The 17,468-nt window shown below is 33.3% G+C and overlaps 1 pseudogene; it reads right to left on the minus strand.

Annotated features, from left to right (window-relative positions):
* Positions 1 to 12,923: 12,923 nt before the first annotated feature.
* On the minus strand, positions 12,924 to 14,240 carry LOC141549399 (protein DDI1 homolog 2 pseudogene; annotated as a pseudogene).
* Between the last annotated feature and the right edge of the window lie 3,228 nt (positions 14,241 to 17,468).

Below are 17,468 nucleotides of genomic sequence, written 5' to 3' on the forward strand. Positions count from 1 at the left end.
AAGCAGTTTTTACCCCCCACTACAATATTCTTAATATATGTTCATAACTTGGAAAAGAATATGAAATCTTTTGTTTTGCTAAAATTATACCTTCTTTGTAATATGGTGACACTACAAGTTTTCCCAGCAACATTCCTAAGAAAGCAAAAAGGTCATGACATTGAAATTGTACCTGGCTGTAAAGATTTTTTAAAAAATACTTTAAAGCACCACCATATACTATAAAGGGTTAACAAATAAAACATACTAGGTCAATATGTCTATTCTAATATTATTTATATAAGTCTGAACTCTCAAATGATTCCTAGTAATCCTTAATATCGACTGTTCAAAAGTTATACAAGGTTGGGGATCTGCTATTCAAAGAAAATTGTAAGAAGTGTGTTGGTTTTATTTTTGCAGTTGTACCAAAGATTGCCTCATCAGAATTCTGAACCACAACCATAGGAGGAAACATTGGAGAAGAGTACCTAGGAACATGAGAAGAGGAGTTAAAAGAAGATCAATGGAAGAGAAAAAAAATGGTTCTTAAGTGTGAAGTGGACACATAAGCTCTCATTCAAACTATCTAATGTCAAGTAACTAGCATGGGTCAAGTTCTCCAGCTCTGCAGAAAGAATAATCGACAGAGAAGCATCAAATGAAAGATAGAAAGTAGATACAATATCATAGTTTGTGTTAAAATAGCCATCTAAAATGTTTTTTTCCCCAAATTTCTATAGTACTGAATCAATTAAATTTGGATGTAAAATATAGAGAAAGAACTAAGTCCTGCATTTGGGAGAGATCAACCTTACTGTTGAATGGGTCCACAATCTTCATAATTTGCAATTAGAATGATCACTTCTACCTATTCTATAAAGGTGTTTCCATTTTTCTTTTCTTTTTATGAAGCTGAAATACCAACCCACATCTATTTGAGGACATGCCTCCAACTCCAATTCTGACATCAATAGCACTGAATAACTTTGAGAGAGAAATGAATTGCAACCTAGCCATGCACAAAACCAGCACTTGCCTCTGTATATTTCACATTGAATAAGCACAAAACAACACTTACTATTCCTTTTGACCTACTGCTGGAATACAAATAAGATTGAATTTGGGTTCCTTTTCCTTTTCAATCTGCATATGGGAATATAATGGGAATTTACAGAATTTAAGGTAAAGTTCATTAAGCAGTCACATATTTTCTTTTATAAATATGATATTCCAATGATACAAATGAGTTTTAAAGAGGACAGTAGACAAAAATTACTTGTGAGTCTAAAAGTTGTATATTATTCATCATAAAGAAATATACTCATGCTCATTTTAGTGATCTTGAACATTCTTTGCTTTTTAAAAAAATACATTTTAAATCCTTCTATGAATTTCTTTCTGTAAACATAGACTAAAAGTGTATGATTAGTTATTCCCTAGAAACAAGTATCTAAATTTCTGCCCCCCCATCCAGGTAGTAACTCACTTCAATTATAAAATGAAGGAAACTTTCTTTCTATATCTAATTGCAAGAGTAAGTGTTAGAATTGCTATTTTAAAATTCAACATGATCATAGGATTTTTTCCAAAAAATAATTCAAATAAATAAATATTAATTGGCTATAAAGACAGAAATTGCTAGGGAACTTCACTATCATTGAAGCCTAACTTCTCCACCCTTCGTCAATTAATAACAATGAGGGCAAAATCAGAGTTATTTTAGCTGCCTTGACAATTGATATTGATTTCTGTGGCTAAATTGATTATGTAGGAATCTCTATCTACTAATAGAAACAAAATGATTATGAGCCATAACTTCATAGTTCAATACACATAAGTTTAATTTTAACATTGCAAAAACATGAATGAAAAGGCTTTTAGCATTTTAAAATTATTTTAAAATAATTGAGTCATCACAAACATTTTTAGGGTTAGCCAGATTCTATGAATATGCTTTCAATATGAACTGCCTCTTGTGAGAAAGGCAGAGTTAGTAAAAGCTTGGATAAAGCATCTCCAAGTTATATGTATTAAAATATTTACCTAAACTGAAATTTTATAACACAGGTTGTTCATAAAGGAGTATTCTAATTTCCCAGACTGAAAACCTGGAAAACAAAACAAAACAAAACAGTGCATTTCCTAATTCTCTATCAAAAAATGCATACTTGAATTACATAAAGGGAAATAAAGTAAATCATTTATTAATATCTATCATAAATAGATAGTGAGGAAGATGCTCACATAAGTAATGCAAAATTCCCACTTTCAGAGATCTAACAGTCTGGTAGGGAGGATATCCATATTTTAAAAAGCTATACTATTAAATATAATACAGCAACTGAATTCAACAAATGTTCATTAAATATATACTAAGGCCAAAAAAAGTCTGACATAATAGAATTCTCAGCTCTAAAAGGCTAAAGGAAACTTGTGTTCACATTCCATCTCTGATATTTACTAGCTGTGAGATTCCAGGCAAGTCTCAGAACTTCTAAATGTGCCTCAGGCAACTCCCTAGGATTTACTTACTAAGTCATTGATGGATCACAATCATTCTTTGTGGAGGATGATTTCACACCAGGAGTGCTGATGAAATCAGATTTTTTGTTTATTCAAACAAATATAATGCTAAGCATTGAAATATAAAGATTTAACTAGTTCTTTGTTAGCTTCTTACTAAGTGCTAATGAGATAATGAGATATTATGTTTTTACTAAATGCTAAGTCGGTACTTAACAATTCTCTGGTTCCACCCTTCAAGGGGTATTTTACCCCTTTGAACTTCTGGGGAGGAGCTTAATGTTTAAAAGGAGCAAGTTCAGTGGTAGAAGTAATTTTCCCAGAAGCCTCTGAGTTATTCCACGCCCATTCTCTGGAAGGATAAAAGAAGCAACATTGAGCAAGAGGGAGGAGAATCTACTCTAGGTCAGAGTCTGGCCAGGAGATTGAGTTGAGACAGCAGATCTCCTCCCAGAGAGCAATTGGCAGTCTCTGGAGACAACAGAACATTGCAGTTCTTGCCTTCAAGAAGCTTACAATCTAGTTAATAGATAGCTATGATATAACTTAGCATATGATAAATCTATAGGAATGGTCCATTGAAGATGATATAGGAGATTTTAAAGAAGGAAATAGCCCTTCTACTTTTCAGTATTTGTTTGCTTTTTTTTTTTTTTTTTTTTTTAAGATGCAAAAATGGAATTCTGTGGGGAAGTTGTTAGTTTTATGTGGGAAGATAATGTTATAGATTAGGGGAAAAGTAAGTATGATGATATTACAGCTTCCCACAGATCAAATTCTGAGCAATCTTTCCACTTCAAATAAGATATGACATGAATAAAACCAAGATTATAACATATGGTCATCATTAAATTCAACTCCTTCATTTTTTTATATGAGAAAACCAACTCAAAGAGATGAAGGTACATATTCAAGGTGACATGAATTCGTATTCAAAGGTAGGACATCTGATCTGAAATGCAGTAAGCTTTTCACTCTGCAAACTATACTCTGAATATTCCCATTGATGATGGAGCAATTAAGTTTGATCTGGAATATAAAGTATGTAAAGCAAAATACAGTGAGATTTAGCATAACAAAAAAGCCAAAACAAAACACAAAAACCCTGTGGAAATTCTTAAATTTCAGGTCAATGAATTGGAACTTTACTTAATAGGATACAATTTAAGAATTTTTCTCAGTAGATAGTCACAGGTTTGCAAAAACAAAATTAATTTGGAAAAAATGACACTGGTCATTTATAATCCTAATGAGCAAGATATTCATGTTTATATCAAAGCCATTAAAAATATCAAATAGTATAAATTTAAACACATTCCTGATATAATTCAATAGTACCCCCTGACATATTGACTTTAAATCATTAAGAACTATTGTTTTGAGTGTGGCTATCCAATAAGACACTAATGCATCTAATAATGATAAAGTCTCAATATTTGATGAAAAATTATTTTCTTTACTAAAATCATAGGTATACTATATTCCTAACATTCATTTTATCCTTAATAATACTTATCATACCAGGAAAGATAGTTCATCATAATCTGTTCTTGATAAAGACATATTGGTGCCTTTCAATTACAGATTCTCCTTTTAGATGATGATCAAGCATAGATTCAATATGGAATTTTTTTACAAATAGAAGTCATTGTCTCTATTCTATTCCTATTTAAAAATAGGAAATTTCCCCTTCTGATATATTGGGGTGACACCTTATAATCTTTCCAATATTAATAATGGTAATTAACAGTGATAGCTGTCAGTTATTTCTATAATTGAGAGTATAGTTTATCTAAAACACAAATGTTCTGCACTTATTTTGCATCTTTCCTCCACCAAAAAGCATGACCTTTGTAATAAAGATGACAGAATCAAAATGACTCACAAAGAATTTATAAATATCCTAGATAAATAAGGAGTTAGCAAAAAAGGAATGAAATTCATGAAAGGGAAGAATAAGTATAGTAATATGTTTATTTTATTATACATTCCATACTATATCTCCCCTACCTAAGACATGCTTTCATCTCCTCTTTCATTGCATCATCCTACTCTTCTCCTGGACAATGAATTGAAAAAAAAAAGATTTTGTCATTGAATAATACATACCACTGGGGCAGAAAGAGAAAATAGAAGAGTTAAGAAAATAAATAATAGCCTGCTGCAGAGGACCAGTGTGACAGGACTTTCAATTATATAGACAATAACCAGAATTCTCTCAGCTAATAATTTCTATACTTGAGTTGATAAGAATTAGAACTTTGGTGAGAAGTCTCCCTTCAAGAGTTTGTAATAAAAGAGATGATATCTGGACATAAACAGGAATATGTACTAAATTTATAAAATACTTTAAAATGTTAGATGAAAAATTTGTGGGACGGGGTTTTTGGCATCTAAAATCTTTCTTCTGAGGTATTTTGATAGAAAAATAATGTGTTCAGGGTCATGTAATGACTAATAACATGAAAGATAGTATCTGTAGTCCTCACTAATTCTCAAAATAGACAACTATATAGAATTATGTGCTAAATATGGTGTAATCAAAACTGAATCCTTGTGTAAAAAAAAAAAAACTAACAATGTAAAAGTCTCATGAATTAACAATAAAGAATGCTACTATGGAATGCAGTTATCCAGTATCTTTATCTTCCCAGCCCTCATGTTCTCTCAGGGCATACAAACTAATACACCAATTTGTGATTTGGGACTCAGGATAACCACTGACTGCAGTTTCTGCCAGTAAACCTCACCCCATTATTTCCCTTCATTGTTTCACCAAGTAGAAAACATTTGCCAAGCCATATAAAAAAGACAAGTGATAGGAAAATATAGAAGGGAGAGAATGAGAACCCCTTTTTCTTGACATAACCTTTAAGTTAGGGAACTTTTAAAAGACTATTGGGTACATGGCAAAAAGCAGTACATGAGTAGATGTTGATCCAGCTCAAAGAACTAATGGAGGGAATCAGGGCAAAGGGCTTTCTTTCTTTCTTTCTTTCTTTTTTTTTTTTTGGCTGAGACAATTGAGGTTAAGTGACTTGCCCAGGGTCACACAGCTAGGAAATGTTAAGTGTCTGAGGTCAAATTTTAACTCCGGTCTTCCAGACTTCAGGGCTGGTGCTGTATCCACTGCACCACCTAGCTTCCCCCAAAGGGCTTTTTTGTATATCAATACCAAACTTGAAGGAAAGGGGAGTGGAACCTAAGCCTTATTCTTTCACTACAGAATCTACTCTGGGCAGGAATGTGGATATTAATGAAAAGAATATTCTGCAATGTGGGAGGTAGCTGAGAAAATTTTGTGGTTCTGTCTTGGGAATAGATCAACAACAAATATTTCCCAGATCAGTTCAAAAGACAAATAAGACTCTTGAGAGAAGAGGTTAAAAGTAAACAAAGCAGAATTACATAGCAGAAATACTTAGCATAATAGAAAAACTTCAATCTATGTGGTGGATTTACCTAAAAAAGCAAAAGAAAAAACAATTCATTGGGAATAAAAATATTGAAGTAAAAGACAATCTGGATGATAAGTAAAAAAGAACACATGATCTCTGATCTCAAAGACAGAGATATCTTCAAAATCAATGGTTTCTCAGAAGAAAATGACAAAGTGAAAATTTTAAACAAATTAATGAAGGAAAAATAGGGAAAACTCTCATAGAACTTTAGAACATAGAAAACAAAATACTAACTTGGAAGAATTCAGAGGTCACTTTCAGAAACATAAGGAAATTATTTGTCTTCAATGTCCCAGGAACTGTGGTAGACCCTATACAAATATAATACCACATGAGACTCACAACATCCTAGGGACATAGGTTCTATTATTATTATTTCCATTATATGGGTGAAGATTCTGAGGCAGAAAGTAAATGAGTTGTCCAGGATCACACAGTTATTTAAAGATATGAGGCCAGATGTGTCTTGCTAATTCTTGCTTTTCTTGATGCTAATCCACCAAGCCACATTCCAGCCTTCTAAAAACAAATACAACATTGACTATAACAACAACAATAAACATGTACTTCAAACTCCATTGCGCATAATGTAATGTGATAATAATGTAATAATAAAATGTAATTGTATATACATATACAATGAATTATAATTCAATATATGTAATATATTACATAATACATAATGTAAATAATAATTACATGTTGTAATAATAAAAAATAAATCCTGCAAACATTCAAAGGGAAAATAAAGCTTTCAAATGTAAAGGAAAGTTGAACAGCACTACACATTCTATGTCCACCAAAAATACAGAAGGAAATATAATATATTCTAAAAAAGTAAAAGTTCAAAATATAAACTAAATTGGCATATCCTATAAATCTGAGCCTAATCAACAACTTTTAAAAATAATAGAGATACTTGAAACATAACTGCAAATTAAATTAAAAAAACAACATGATCCAATGATACAATTTGCAAATCTCTCAAACAACAGAAATATAAATGGGAAGATTTATTGGGAGATGGGAATGTTATATTGTGTCTAATTTGTGGAGTTGTAGAGACAGGCCAGTTCTTCTGATAAAGTGCTATTTGGGACACAGAGGAAATTAGTACCAGGAGAGAATACTTCTATCATTTATATCCTACAAAAATGATACTTCTAAGAATGAGGTACAAAAGAAAGGGAAAAAAAGTAAAGATCTTTATGATAACACAAATAATTTAGCAGAGAACCTTACTGATATTTTGGAAGCTTTGATGGCAGGAAGAATATAAAGAGACCAAAAAGAACAACAATTTTAATAAATATAATGAAATCAAAGGAAAAAAAGAAAACTAAATGGCAAGGGAAATGGATTAATAAAGCAAAGTAGAAAACTCCTCTTTAAAAAGGTACAGAGATAAATGTTGGAGGGGATGTGAGAGAACTGAGACACTAATAAATTGGTGGAATTGTGAACTGAGCTGGAGAGCAATTTGAAATCATGTCCAAAAAGTTATCAAACTATACATATCTTTTGATCCAGCAGTATCTCTACTGGGTCTGTATCCCAAAGAGATCATAAAAAAAAGTTAAAGGACCCACATGTACAAAAAATGTTTGTAGCAGCTCTTTTTGTAGTGGCAATTAACTGGGCACTGAGTGGATGCTTATTAATTGGAGAACGGCTGGATAAGTTATGGTATATGAATATTACGGAATATTATGGTTATATAAAAAACAATCAGCATGCTGATTTCAGAAAGGCCAGGGGAGACTTATATGAACTTATATTAAGTGAAGTGAGTAAAACCAAGGGAACATCATACACAGCAATGACAAGATTATATGATAATCAATTTTGATGGACATAGCTCTTTTCCACAATGAAGTGATTCAGACCAATTCCAATAGATTTGTGATGGAGAGAGCCATCTACATCCAGAAAGAGGACTGTTGGGACTAAATGTGGATCACAGAAAGTATTTTTATCTTTTATTTTTGTTTGCTTTTTGTTCTCTCTAATTTTTCCCCTTTTCATCTTATTTATCTTGTTCAGCATGATAAAGGTGGAAATATGCATGGAATTGTACATGTTTTAACATAGATTTACTTGATTTCTAAGGGAAAGGGTAGGAAATGGAGGAAGAAAAATTTGGAATACAAGTTTTTCAAAGAGAATGTTGAAAAATATATTTTGCATATATTTAAAAAAATTAAAACAAAAAGTTATTTAAAAAATAAAAAGATATAGAAAAGAAAAAATATCCATTTCAAACCAATATTATCAACTAATACTGATTAAAATTAATAAAATTCTATTAAACAAATTACAGTTTTTCATTCAAAACATCATTAGCTTTATATCAGGGATGCAAAGATGATTCAACATTAGGACAACAATCAACATAGTTAATCATAATGAAAACAAAAACAAACTAGACTACAAAATTATCTTAATAGATGAAGAAAAGGCTTTGACAAAATACAAAATTCATTTAGGATGAAAAAATTTTACAAAGCATAGGCATAGATGAATTTCTAAATATCCTATTATCTACTAGATACAATATTATAGAATTTATCTTAAATCAAAAGCAAATATAGAGATCAATGAGAATACATTTTAAAATCCCTAAATAAATACAGCAGTAGAGTCAAGGGGCAACTTCCAAAATGTTATAAGTATCAATAGAACAAGACAAATTTAAAAAGGTATAAAATTGTTTGATAAAGGCATTTTAAATACCTGCAAATTACATACACACACACACACATGACATGAACTGTTGATTCAATTTGCAAATATCTCAAACAGAAAAACAAGGTAAGAGGGGACTTAATCCCTATTTATGGATCAAATTATTTTACTTGGAAATATAAGCAAAGAAACTAAAACAATAGCTTTAGTTACAGGACACAAAGTAAGATCATAAAAATGAACACATTAGTAGTAAAGAAAATTTTATTTTAAAAAATTAATATATTTATAAAATATCTGGGAGTAGATCTAACAATGCATTTCAATATTTCCATAGATCCAACTGAAGTGTTCCTTTAATAAAGTCCACATTAAATAAATTTGAGCAAGTTAGTGCACCTAATAATGGAAATAAATTCACTGTAATATTCATATCCCCTGATCTAAAGCCCAAAAAACATCCTTAGAAAATAGTTATCCTGTGACAAATATCTTTCCTAGAACCAGCTCTTGAGGAAAAGAGGCTAACCATAGCCCCCACAAATAACACAGAGGGCAGACAAGTCACTGTAGCTGAATCAGCCAGTGTCTGAGTAGAAGACAGGAGGCAACATGTATAAGGTACATCAAACCATCACTACTCATCTCAACTATCTTTCTGTGGCCCAAAATCCTGAACCATGTGTCTCTGAAATTGGAATGTTTCCAGCGTGCCCATCTACATCATCTGAAATGTTTTTGTTTTGTTTTGTTTTTTTAAGAAAAAATTTCCCTTCCCCTTCCCCTTCTTTGCAATGTCCACATCTGATTTGCCCTTCAGCAAAGAAGGGGAAGGGGGGAACACATTTTTCAGCCAACATTACCAACAGATCCATTGAGGTCAATGGATCTGTTGGTAATGTTGGCTGAAATATGTTTTCCATCTTTTTCTTTCTTACTAAGCATAGCTTACTGGGTAGAGAAGATAAAGGGAACTAAAATGTAAAATTAAAAGCTTTTTCAAGAAAAGATTGGGGAATATCTGGGAGACAATATGATGCAATAAAAGCAACACTGGCTCTGAAGTTAGAAAACCTGGGTTTAGATCAAAGTTCTTTCACCTGTGAAATTTTGGAGATGACATAACTTTACAGAGATTCAGATTCATCAATCTGCAAAATGAGGGACTTATATTATCTGCTCTCTGACATTCTTTGAATCTTATGAAGTTATATCAAATTTAAAAATGATAACAGTAAATCAGTATAGCAAAATTTGAGGATTCAGGTGAAGTAGTACCCAAATTGGGGGGAGGACATTTACATATATGTTAATATAGAAAAGTAAATGCAATTTTAAAGATAAAATAGAAAAGGATTATCACTTCTTTACTCCTGCTAAATCTTTTAATATAGCCAAAGATGATATTTTTGAAGCCAGCAATATCTTATTTCTGATTTATAAAAAGTTAAAATCTCTTTTTTCCTCCCACTCAGATTGATAGCACTTTATCCTCCCTCATATACTTGTGAAATTTATTTTTTCAATTCAAATGCAACTTTTATATTTCTCAAAAGTTATTTTTAAAAATCAACAATATGTTTTTTTAATGTTCAAAAAACCACTAATAACCAAAGAAATTCAAAATAATTTAATACAATTTTATATCAAACACATTGACAAGGGGGATAAAATATAACAAAATTAAAATAAAGACATGGAAAAATAAGCATGCTAATTTATTACTGGTGAAGGTGTAAACTGATTCCTTCCTTCAAGGCAGGAAATATTTCATTTATTTGATAAGTGCATAGAAGGTGTTTAAATGTTGAAAGAGAAATTAACAAGTAGGCTGCTTCTATCACAGACATTTCTTATTTCCAAAACCCTTATTTTATCTTTGGGAAAATATACCACAGCATCAAAACCCATCTGATTATTATTCTGCCTTTTCCTCTTCTTAATAATCAGTATAACAAAAGGAATATATCTCATCTATGAGTATAACAAAAGGAATATACCTTATCTGTTTTATACTGAGTTGCTGGTATGAATGCATGCTAGTTTTATAACAGTAGAAGAATATAACAGGCATTAAGTGTATACAAAATTAGTCTACCAATAATTATAATTTCAGGAGAATTTTCTTCATTTTAAAGGTAAAAATATCCATTTTATTCCAGAATGCATCACCTTAATGAGAAAAGTTCTCTTTTTATATGCAGTACTAAGTCTCTTCTGCCACACCCCATTCTACTCCACACTTTTAAAAAATCAAATGAAATAGACAAATTCAAGAGATCACAAATTTTTTTTTGACCAAATTCTTTGCAAAAGCTTTTAAAAATTTTATCTCAACATTTTATTTGCAGATACACACATACACATATACCCACATATACCTTTATACACATACTTCAGATATATTTGTCAAAGGAATGAGGACAATTCAAGTTCATCTTTTCCACTGTTATTTAGAAACTATGATGTTCTTTGTTTACAAAATGAGAAGAAAAAAAAAAAAACAAGGTTTATGCTTGCACAAACTCAATGAAAAGTCCAAGAAGTGTGATAATGACTTCAGTTATTGTTGTAGCATGAAAATCAAGGAAAGAACAAAGGTTCTCTATTCTATGGAGAGTCTTAGCTTCAGGCTTCTTTTAGGCTGTCCTGTGAATAGTTTTTGACTATCTTGATTGAGGACTATCAATGGATTTAAGTTGGTATAAAAAGACTGCAACTTAGTAGCTAAAAGACTTGCAGTTTAGTAGCTAATTTAATATTTCAGCCAAGTTTAGCAATACAGATTAGCTGTACATTACTGGATACTGTTAACTTCTGGACTTCTAAAGCAATTGTCAGACTCTATAATAAACCTTTAGTGTTAACAGTTTCCACTCAGAAATCAGTGATATAGTTGTTAAACTGTCATTGGTACAGTTATCACAAAGATTTTTTGAATTCTGACCAACTCAAATGTCCTATTTTGTTGCCTTTAAATTTCTTTTTCAGAAAGCTCCTCATTGAGAATGTAGTCAAACTATTATAATTTCCTAATGACAGATGGTTTCTTCAGATATAAGACTTAATATTTACAATTGATGAACAGAAATTCATGAAGTTCTTTCAGAGTAGTTGTTACAAATTAACAAGATATCTCTGTAGATAACAGATGCACAGAGAACTGTTGAATACATTAAGTGTCAATCACTAAATATTTAATGAGGAGCAATAAATGTGGCAGTTTACTTATTCTACACATTTTAACATTACTATCTGGAGAGTGATAAATCAGTAAAAAGAGGATTATCCAAAATTAGAGATTGGAAATTAAGTTGTGTTACCTCTGCCTTTATCAAAGGATTATCTTCACTAAAGTCATCCACAACAGTATTTTTAATATTTGCATTCTAATTGCTTCATTATGCATGATAACTACATAATGTTTGCCTGTATCTATTGCCATAGGTGTTTCTGCAGCTGAGTTCTCAATAGACACTGGGAGTGGAATTTTTTTTTTCCTCCTGAAAATGGAAGGGCTCCCTTCTATGATTCATTTCCTTTATTTGCAATGGGTTGTATTTGTTTATTTGTCTTACTGTATTTTATTTTGTTGGGCAGGAGAACAGCTCTGCCATATTCTAGCAGAAAGCTCCAACTTCAGCATTACTAGTTAACTATAGGTCAACTGGTTCATTCTATCATTTAAACTTGGGTTGCATTTTCATTCATGTTCATGAAAGTCATTTGCTTAACTCAGATCCTGATATTCTGAACACTCCCTCTTTTCACCTAGAAATATTTATGAATTATAAATCTGGAAAGCTGCAACAAATTACCTTTCTGTTCTTCAATAAAGATAAACTTCAATGTAATGGATGTTTACCTTAACAGGAGAGATTCTAAGTTATCTGCAACTTTCTATTTCTTTATACCCAGTGAATTATACAAAACAAAAGCTGTACATTTCCCCAATGAATTACACAAAATGATAGCATAAAACTTGGACAGGTTGCTGTGTCTGACAAGGCTCTCTGACAGAAGTGAGAACATAAAGGTTCAATAAGGGAAGGGAATATCCCCTCTGTTCACAATATCTGGAATTCAGCTGAAGCTCTAAAAGTCTTCACCTTGACCTTCAACAAGCTCCAGTAGGCTGATTTGTAGGAGCAGGCTGGAGCTATGACAGAGAGACAGAGTGATAAAGATTTATAGTTTTAGTGATCTCAAAATAGTCCTTAAAAATGGACTGAATTGCTAGAACCCCCTAAAGTTAATATTCATAATACTATCTATGAGGTCATTTCTTTATCATTCTTCTCTATTCTATAAACCATCCCAAATGCAACACACATATATTATATGCATCCTGAATTCTGACATTCGGAATCTTCTAAAGCTTTTTGTAGAGCTTCTCCTCCATTCGCAGATCATCTTGCCCTGGATCGTATACCAACCTTGCACATTCTGGGAGTTCCCTCTCTGGAAGAAAGGTTGTATGGGTGCCCGTTGTACCAATTACTAGTACATTTTTCTTGAGATCAATATTACACTGATGTCGCTTAAGCATATCCAGACCCAAAAGCATATCCATAGGTTGCTCCTCTATTATAGAAAAAGAACATGCCAGAAAATCTCCTTCAATCTGAACCTGAGCTAGATGCACCCTACCAATTATTTTCTGAGTTCCCACACCTTTAGCAATTCCTGCCCACCGCTGGTCCACAAGTCTCAATATGTTACACCGCACTGCGCAAGCCTGGCTCATGATAGTCATCTGAGCGCCTGTGTCAACAAAGGCTTTCACGGGGTGTCCATTCACTTTACAGTTAATGTATAGCATCACTACTTGGCCAAAGCTCTCGGGGGCCTCTTCCATCGCTATGGACATGTTTTCCTCAATGTTTTGTTGCCTGATGGCTTCTTCTATCTTGGCTTGTGCTTCAAGATCAAAGGGGTCAGCTGCAAAGAGGCGAAACGTCTCTTCATCTCTCATTGCTTGGTCTTCTTGTTGTTCTATCAAAACCCTCGTAAACTCCTCAAGGTCCCCACTGAGCAGGGCTTCTGCCAGGGATGGGTTGCGCTCCCTGAGCAGGGCCAATTCGTGGGGATTAGAAAGGAACATATCTCGGAGCACGGCAGGATTGTCTGTGGCCTGGGGAGGTGAAACCATCTCTGCAAAGCTCTCCGATGACTGGGTGGGTTGCAGGTGCTGGGAGGACGATGTGCTAGGCACGGCAATACTGCTGAAGTCTATCCCTGTGAATTCATCTGGGGAGCCTGGCTCTACATTGTGCAGCTGCCTTAAAATCACCACATCACCATCTTTCAGGCCGTAGGACGCCAAGGATCTGTGGTTATCTTCCAGAGGGCTCTCCGCAAAGACAATTTGTGCCTCCCCTGCAGGGATGCCGGACTCTACCTCACAGAGCACCCGGAAGTTGTAGAGCTCAAATTCCCGGTCCACCTGAAGGGAGAAGGTCACCTCCGTGGAGTCCCTACGCACGCAGTATACAGTGAGCTGCATAGCCGGGCCTCCCTGGCCTGGCCTCGGAGGGAGGTTGGGTCCTGCAGGGCCGCGGGGCCTCACGGCCCCAGCACGGGACCACTTTCCTCAGTCAGTTGAGCATTCAAAGAGCAACTGTCATTGCTAGTGGGGCCGATTCCCGCCTAGGAGGCCGAACCCTTCTAACCCGTGGCGTGGCAAGCCTAGCCGGCCGCCCGGGGCAGCTGTCGCAAACCTCGCTGTAAAGGAAAAGGAGCCGTAAAGAAAGGAGCTATGTCAAGGGAAGCAATATCTAGTAGCCTCATTTGGAGTTCCCAGCCTGCCTTTCAATAGGAACTGGGAGTATGTTGGAGGAATAAGCAGACTCAGGGCCAGAGTTTCTAATTGTTCCCGTTTATTTATTTTTTTTTTCCTTTTCATACCTTTTATTTGATTCTAGCCAAGCATGATAATAACACACTGCCCTAAAGAGATAAAAAATTTGACCCTTCCCAAACCCCTGTGAAAGGGAGGGAACTGAGGCTCGGGGATGTCATCCTGGAATACCTCTCTTCAGCTCCCAACTTAATCGCGCGGCCTCTGCCTGGTTCACTGTCTCTGACCTCTTTCCAAGCTGTTCTGGCCCATTTGACTCATTGTTTCTCCATTTATATCAAAGGACCTTGAAAGTGGACACTGGTTTATGCTTTTTTCTGTTTTTTACCTTTGGATTACTCACATTTTGCACAGTGGCTGTCATATATAAGAATTTATTCTTGAAACGATTGACTTTGACTTCGCAGTCCCACAGATATTACATACAGGAGCCTGGGTTTGAGTAATAACCAAGATTTACAGATGGAAGCGAAAGCAGAACACACCTTAATCCAACCCCTTGATTTTATAGAGGAAGAGACTGAGAATCACTGAGATTAACTGATTTAATAACCAAAATTCAATAGTGGGACTTGAACTGTTATTTTCAGATTACGGACAGCTGCTGCTTCTTTCCCCCTAATTCTGCAGTCTTTCCAGTTGTAATTTTGGAAGAATACAAATACTAAATTTTTTGGGGAAGTCTCTATCGACAAATTTGTCTGGAGGATCTGGGAAGAACATCTGCATTGCCGTTCCAGAGAATATTTTTATAGACTAAATGAAAATATTAAAGTCTATCACAGATTTTTGGCAAATGTTCCTGCTGTTATCCATTCTTGGGTTTTAAGATTTCAAATGAAGGTTTAAGGGTACTTGCATAGGTAATTTTAATGCTAAATGTTTATTTGGGCAATTTCATTACTTCAGCCACTAAACTTCAAAGTCTCTTTCATACATTGAAATCTTTCAAATTCGGTTAGTGTGTGACACAAATAAAAAGAGGGCTTTCACTAACATTTGGAAATCTATATGAGATCAAAGATTTAACTTCAGTAGAAGAAGAATCACAAATAAAAATTAAAGGTAAAGTTTCATAGTCTTTTGGGCCTTTACCCGGCCACTAAATACAGCATATTTTTGTTTACATATCTCCAATCTCACTCTACTTGCTGACTTTCATGAAGCATTTCTGGCAAAAAAAAAAAAAAAAAAAAAATAGTATGTATATGTGTTTACACCTGAATGCGCGTATTATTGGAAGATTCATTACTTCTAAGAAAAACAATTTTAAATACAGTATTGAATAATTTTTTCAAAGCAACTTTTATTTAGGGTGTAAAGAGGACTGTTAGCTGATAGTAATGTGTGGGTTTATGTGCAGCTATTTAAAAATTGAATTTCTATTTTTGTTTATTTGTTTTTCCATGATAGTCATTTTCTAAGACTGTCAGACTGTCCCTCCTCAATATAAAACTAGGTACATAAGCATACATATCAAATTTTGCTTTTTTTTTTTTTGATCTCATTGTTTTTGTTATTTTTCTTCCACTTAGTATATTTATTTTTAATACACATTGTTTTATGAATCATGTTGGGATAGAAAAAAAATAGAGAAAAATGGAAAAATCATGGGAAAACTAATTAAAAAGAAGTGAACATAGCATGTGCTAATTTAGATTCAATTTCCACAGTTCTTTTTCTGGATGCAGATGGCATTTTCTGTCTAAAGTCTATTGGGATTGCTTTGGACTATTGAGAAGAGCCAAGTCTTTCATAGTTGATAATCACATATTCTTGCTATTATTTTGTACAAAGTATTCCTAGTTCTGCTTGTGTCACTCAGCATCAGTTTATGTAATCTTTCTAGGCTTTTCTATAATCAGCTTGTTCATCATTTTCATAGAACAATAATATTTCATTACTTTCATATACCACAACTTTTCCAGTCATTCCCCAATTGATGGGCATTTACACAATTTCTGATTATTTGCAAACACAAAAAGCACTGCTACCACTCTTTTTGCACATGTGTTTTTTTTTTCCTTTTTTATGATTTCTTGGGGATACAGATCTAATAATGGCACTGCTAGGATCAAAAGGGTATGCACAATTTGATAGCCCTTTAGGCATAGTTTCAGATTGCTCTCCAGAATGGTTGGATCATTTCACAACTCCACCAACAATGTATTAATATCCCAGTGTTCTCACATCCTCTCCAACATTTATCATTATCTTTTCCTATCATTTTAACCAATCTGAGAGGTATGAAGTATTACCTGAGTTTTAATTTGCATTTCCTTAATCTAGTGATTTAAAGCATTTATTCATATAACTTCAATTGGATTTAATATCATCTGAAAATTGTCTATTCATATTCTGTGACCATTTATCAATTAGGAAATGCCTTGTATTCTTATAAATTTGACATAGTTCTTTATATATGCATATATATATATATACACACATATATATATATATATATATATATATATATATATATATATATATATATATATATATATATATATTAGAAATGAGATCTTTATCAGAAACACTGTAAAGATTTTCCCCCAACTTTGTATTTCCCTTTTACTCTTGTTTCCCTTGTTTTTGTTTGTGCAAACAATTTTAATTTGTTGAAAATTCATCTGGAAGAAAAAAAGGTCAAGAATATCAAGGGAATTAATGAAAAAAAATACAAATAATTGTGGTTTCGCAGTACCAAACCTAAAGCTATATAATGTATTTCAAAGGAATCTGGGAGATCTGGAGCAGCTTCTTGTCTTTACTCTGCAGTCTTTCTTTTTTAATAAAGAAAAACAGTTAAGGAAGCTCAACAAACAAGTCTGACAAAATATATTGCAATCTACACCTCTTCCCTAGAGTCCAGATCTGTTAAATGAAGGATGAAATAGATGACATCTAAGGTTCTTTTTAGCTCTAAATGCTATGTAAGAAATGGTAAGAACTCATCA

This window comes from Sminthopsis crassicaudata, chromosome 1 (genome assembly GCF_048593235.1).
Source record: "Sminthopsis crassicaudata isolate SCR6 chromosome 1, ASM4859323v1, whole genome shotgun sequence".
Taxonomy (NCBI): domain Eukaryota; kingdom Metazoa; phylum Chordata; class Mammalia; order Dasyuromorphia; family Dasyuridae; genus Sminthopsis; species Sminthopsis crassicaudata.